The sequence below is a fragment of the Macaca fascicularis genome, chromosome 14, assembly GCF_037993035.2.
Source record: "Macaca fascicularis isolate 582-1 chromosome 14, T2T-MFA8v1.1".
Lineage (NCBI taxonomy): Eukaryota > Metazoa > Chordata > Mammalia > Primates > Cercopithecidae > Macaca > Macaca fascicularis.
Genome location: NC_088388.1, coordinates 68,512,469 through 68,518,847, shown reverse-complemented (window position 1 = coordinate 68,518,847; position 6,379 = coordinate 68,512,469). Strand labels below are relative to the sequence as shown.

General features: G+C 35.9%; 1 pseudogene; it reads right to left on the bottom strand.

Annotated features, from left to right (window-relative positions):
• Positions 1-2,672: 2,672 nt before the first annotated feature.
• LOC141408484 (olfactory receptor 52H1-like) lies at positions 2,673-3,903 on the bottom strand (annotated as a pseudogene).
• Between the last annotated feature and the right edge of the window lie 2,476 nt (positions 3,904-6,379).

The following is a 6,379-nucleotide window of genomic DNA, read 5'->3' as shown; positions in this document are numbered from 1 at the left end:
CAAGATTTTATGAGGATTGACAAATTAAGTAGGGTACTGCTTGTGAAAATGCTTAACATATTGGCAAACTCATAGTGTAGAATAATAACCTAGGGCACCTGTTAAAATAAAAATTATATGGCCCACATGAAATAATCCTAACATTATCTTTTAAAAATTCCAGTGACTTTAGGGGTACAAGTGTTTTTTGATTACATGGCTGAATTGTATAATGGTGAAGTCTGGATTTCTAGCGTACCTGTCAACCGTATTGTGTAGTGTGTACTCAGCAGGTAATTCTTCATCCCTCACCCCTCTCCCAACCTCTCCTCTCCTGAGTCTCCAGTGTCCATTATACTACAATGTATGCCCTTGCATACCCATAACTTAGCTCCCACTTATAATTTTTAAAAAATTAAACTTCATTAAAAATTATAAAAACAATTTGAGCAAATAAAATATATTCTTATGGAAAAACTGTTAGGTCTACCTGCTGGTACTGTCAGGAATTTCTGGAAGTCCAGATATCAATTTTTACCTGAGAGGCTTTTATCCCACAATTCTGAAAGCCAAGTCAGTTTCTGTCAATGTTTGTCAAAGGTTTGCTAAATATTGTTGGATGTGTTAATTAATAAAGATCGCCAGGAGTCCACTCAGTACTCTGAATGTTCTATTATATCTGGAATAAACCAGAACTAAAGAGATTAGCATTGTATTGGCTCCCGACAGAATTTTTACCTTCTGCTGAATAAAAATTGAGGTTACTTCACTTCTCTATACTAGGATAAGGGACTGAAAAGTCACATGAACTTGTGTATTCTGTAAGAATGTCATTAATTGCATCACTTACTGCCTTTTCTAAGAGCTTTCTGAAGATATTTCTCTGTTCTTCATATCAAGAGTAGTTTGGCTTCTCTAACAATTAACTGTCTGAACTTATAGCTATCATGAATGATTTAGCTAATCATGTTTAACTCTCACACAGACTGCTAGAAAGCTTACAGCTGAATTTCTGACCCACATATAATAAGAGAACAAAAATTCATAGCAGGTGGAAAGTGTATTTTCAGCCTATTTTTTGTCTTAATTTTTTAAAATCTGTCTATTTTTCTTTTTGCCCTTTCTATTTATACTTTGTAATATGCCACATAACAATGTTTCTGAACAATGGTCCCATAAGATTACAATACCTATTATAGAGTACCTTGTCTATGTTTAGACATGTTTAGATGCACAAATACCATTGTATTACACTTCCCTGCAATATTCGGTATAGTAACATGATGTACAGTTTAGTAGCCTAGGAGCTATAAAATATATTATAGAGCCAAGGCTATATCACACAGATTTATGTAAGAATGCTCTATGAGATTTGCACAATAATAAAATCACCTAACAATACATTTATGAGACTGTAGCCTCATTGTTAAGTGGCACCTGACTATATTTTTATTTATGGTATGCAAAATACATCAAATAATTTTGGAAACAATGTATGTAGCTATTGTCACACGTTAAGAGATAGAATATAAATTCAAATACAATTCTCTGGGTCCAAAGGACATCCTTTTCTATTAAAACTATATGTTGAGAGCCATTGTAGAAATAAAAATTTAATGATACGTGAAAAGGGTAGTAGCACAGGGATGGCAAAGTGGTCTTAAGGTAAAAACACCATGAATGACATTTTGAGTCAAGTGAAAGCAGTGAGGGTTTGAACTACTGGGGTAGAGCCTGCACTCAGCTGGGGAACCCAAGAGGTTATTTAGAAAAAAAACACAGGTTTTGAGGACATATCAGATTTGAAGGGGAAAGAAGACATTGACTATCATTACTACCTGGCAAACACCTAAAAATAATTATTATTGACCAAGTGACTGAATGACTCACTATGACCAAGTTATGCATATTGGATTTGAAGAGATAATGAATCATACAGAGGTACATTTTTGGCTTGTGACTACATCTCTATGAAGATACAAACATGAAAAAAAAATTGAGACCACTAGTGCTTCCAGTTGGTCAAGTCTCAAACCCACTTCTTAGTCTGTATATGCTTTACCATTTTACTAGCCATAGGAATTTGCCTCCCTCCTTTTATTCCTTGTGGAAAACTCCACCCACCTACATCTCATTTGGCTTTCTCAAGGTTGAGTTAAACATTGAGTTTTATCATTGCCTTATCCCTTTGCTTAATATAAACACCTGCACTCTTAAGTTAATAATTTTATGATTATTAGCCATTTATTTATTTGATAAGCATCGTATGTCCCTAGTGTATGCTACATATTATACTTGATATTGTCTAGAAATTAATAGGTGTGAACAAAGTAAAAACTCAGAACCCTGCAGAATCATCAAAGAGGTAATTTACTGCCTTGCTATGGTGTATAAATAAACTACTATGATATATACATCTGAAAAACCATTGAGATTTGCCAATCATTACATTGTCTTCATTAAAAGTTTTATAATCACTTTAGAGCAATCATAAGGAATTACAAAAGTTCTTGTTTCTAGAAGTCAAAAATATTTATTATTTCCTAGACTCAGAACTTACTTTGCTATAACTGGAATGATTGAGTAGACTTCTGCCTCAAATCACAAAGAAAGCAAAACTCAAGTTCTCGTTAATAAATTTTAGTCTGTCCTTTTTCTTGGGCATCTGAACACAGGTTCAGTCTTTGACCCAACATACACTAGGAACTTGTCCCTACCTCCAAGAGCTCAGGCACCTATCACTGGGACCCCTTGGGAAACAGCAGAAGAAGGATTCTGTTCCAGATCTGCTTGGTCTTTACTCTGTAGACAATAAGGTTGAAAGCAGGTGGGATGATTACGTAAAGGTTGGCAAACATCATATGAAAGGTATGAGGGACGTTATGCCCAAAGCAATGAGCAAGGATGGAGAAGAATCCTGGTATATAGAATATGAGGATAACACAGACATGGGAACCACAGGTGCCAAGGGCCTTCTGCCGGGCATCTCGGGAGGGGAGACAAAAGACAGCATAGAAGATGAGGGTGTAGGAGACAGCAATGAGGATCACATCCGTCATCACTGTCATGATAGGAATACAAAATCCATACCAGATATTGATGGAGATATCAACACAGGCAAGCTGGGCAACACCTATGTGCTCACACTATGGGTGAGAAATGATATGTGTCCTGCAGAAGGGTAAATGATTCATAAGGAAAACACACGGGACAAAAACACAGAGACTTTGGAAACATATTCTCACAGCAATTTTGATAATGGTTTTGGGAGTCAGAATAGTAGTGTATCTCAAGGGTGAGCAGATGGCCATATAGCAGTCAAATGCCATGGCCAGCAGTATAACTGAGTCCAACACAAAGCTATAGTGCAGAAAGAATAATTGGGTGAGACAGCCAGGAAAACTGATTGTTTGGGAACCAAACCAGAAGATGCTAAATGTTTTGGGGACACATACGGTGGACAATATGAGGTCAGTAATGGCCAGCATGGAAAGGAAAAAGAACATGGGTGCATGAAGACTGTGCTCCACCACAATGAGGTAGAGAAGGATACTGCTGGCCACGACAGTCACGAGATAGATAAAGCAGAACGGGATGCTGGTCCAGAAGTGGTACTGCTCAAGTCTGGGGATGCCCAAAAGGGTGAAGGGGCTTGTACCATGGTCACTCACATTGTACATGGTCATTAAGATCAATAACTTCTGTGTCCTAAAAACAAATTGTTTATAATGAACATGAGGAAATTGTATGGTAATTCTTCCTCCACCACTTCCTCGGGGCTGGTCCGCCTCTTTCCTATATTCCAAGAAAAAACCTCTCATTGATATTAAGAGCAATGTTCATCACTTGAAGAAAGACTCTCAGACCCAAAACTTCTGATACTAATCATCCAATTACTCTAGAATCTTCTTCAAACTGCATAAACTGCTATTCCCATTTTAATGACTGAGTTCTCCCTGGGTCAATGGAAGTTGCTGCTCTATAGATATGAGTATAGAGAAAAGTAGTCTAACTACTTGCAGGGATAGAAAGAAACTGAAAAATACTGGATCACAGTTGGGAAAATGAGGTAATTAATAATTACAGACTCCCACTATGTGCCAGGTTCTTGAAAAATATTATCTTATTTAGAGCTACCTTCTGAGATATGTATTTTTATCCCCCTCATTTTTTTTTTTTTTTTTTTTTTTTTTTGCAGAAGCTGAAACTGAAACGTAAACTTACCTAACAACTCACCTTTAGTAACTAGCAGAGCCAAGGTCATTAGATTCCACAGCCACTACTCTTTCACGTTGCTGTTACACCAGGTGACTGCCTCAACTCACTGTGAGATGCCAAGAATTCAGAAGAGGCATGGAAGTGTAGCAAAGGATGTAAGGAAACGGATCACTGGAACTGTAATTTGTCCCGCACACTGACCCCACCCCAATTTCAATGACTGTTCTGATATCCCAGACGCTACACAGAGAGACTTAAGGCGTGTAGACCAAAATGTTCTCTGAGATTGTGATGTTTGATGCCTCCCATATGAATGACATGAGAAAGGGTATGAGGCTCAATCTCAGTCCATCCTTAGGAATTAATGAGGGAATCTTGCTTAAGTATCAGAGAAAATTGGTTTGTGTGCTTTTTACAAATACAGAGGGGACCTCTAGTGGAAGAAAAATAGAATTTATATATTCTAAATCCTAGGTCAAGCTAAAAGCAAATAAACTTTATAACAAAAGCTAATATTTTTTGAAAAGTTTAATATACTACATGAGACCACTTTTGTAATTTTCTTAACAATTCGATGAGACAGGTAATAATATTATCCACATTTTAAGAATGCAGAGAAAAGTAATTTGTCAAAAGCCACACAAGGAGGAAACGGTAGCACTGGGAATCAGACCCATGAGTCTTTTCCTAGACTCCTCTGTATATAACCAAAATTATCTACAGACTCTGTGTGGCAAATAACACATATAGTATCGGTATAGCAAGAGATACAAAATTAACCAATATATAGAAAACAAAAATATAAAACAAGTTAACAACATAAAACCAAATACATCATTTATGCTTATAGATTGCTTGAATTCTTCTGTCAAAAAGCACAAAGATAAATAAAGTTTAAAAATTCAATTATATGTCACATGAGAAAGATCTAAAACAAAATGATGCAGAAAGGATAAACAAGTGTGAATAAACAGGATAAAAAGGATAGACAAGTGTGTTTCAGACAAATTTAAATGTGATGGAAGCAAGTCTAGCAAAATGGAAAGCAGAAACAGTAAAACTTAACTTAGAAAGCATTAAACAGAACAAAAGGTACTTTGCACAGTTAAAAGGAACACTTCTTAATGAAGGTGTAAGTCATGCTATTTGTACACATCTCTTCTTAGCACTCTAGATACTGTTCCTTAGTGATAGTCAATTCATTTACCCACTTTTTAAATTTTTTATTATTTTTCATAGTTCTCTTGTAATTCCTCTTGATTGTTTAAAGACATATGTCTAGATATTAACTGCAGTTTAAAATTCTTGTGACTCATCTACTCAAAACTTTGTCTCCAGTGGATGGATTTATATGTTACTGAGGCACAATCACCTAATTCCAGGGTCATATATTTGAAGCACTGTAGTCCAAAATTGATCAACTTCATAAATCACAAATGTAGACACTGCACGTTGTATCTATTCAATCATGTGATTCAGTTATTATCAATTTGTCCTTGAAAAACCTGAAGCCCTCTAGAATGACTTTCTTACTACCATTCATTCAATGCCCAGGAGTCTTTACATTCTGCTCTGTTCAGGTTAAAATCCGTGATTCATCGTTCCAGCCACTCTTTTACCAACATTTTGCTTGCCCTTGTTCCACTGACCTTCCATCACATATGTGTGATAAAATCCCCTGCATTATTCCACCAAATAAGTACCCTAGGTCCAAGAAAATAAGGAAACAAGCAAACTTCTTAACTAGACGTATTTGTGTTTCCATAATCTCATGATAATCAATGTTAAACTTAACTGGTGAACTATCCAGTGATCCAACCGCATAATCTTGCTCAGCTCAATCTCTATGACTCATTGTTTCCTACACTCCTCAAAGCATTCTCATCTCACTCCAACTCCCTTTCTCAACAGATAACCTTTCATTTTACTTCACAGAGAAATTAGGAACCATTAGGTATGAAATTATATAAGACTGAAACATCAGTCTTACATGGGAAAATTATTATTTTACGATTACCAAATATATGACAGTAATTTGATGAAATTCATTTTGTTATTAAAGGGAATGCTGAAAATTTTAGACTTTCATTAGAACCATTTTAATTAATATCCCCAACTTCTAGAGGAGTTTACTCAGTATCCTTTAATGAATAACTAAGAATCTCATGTTTTCTGTTGGACC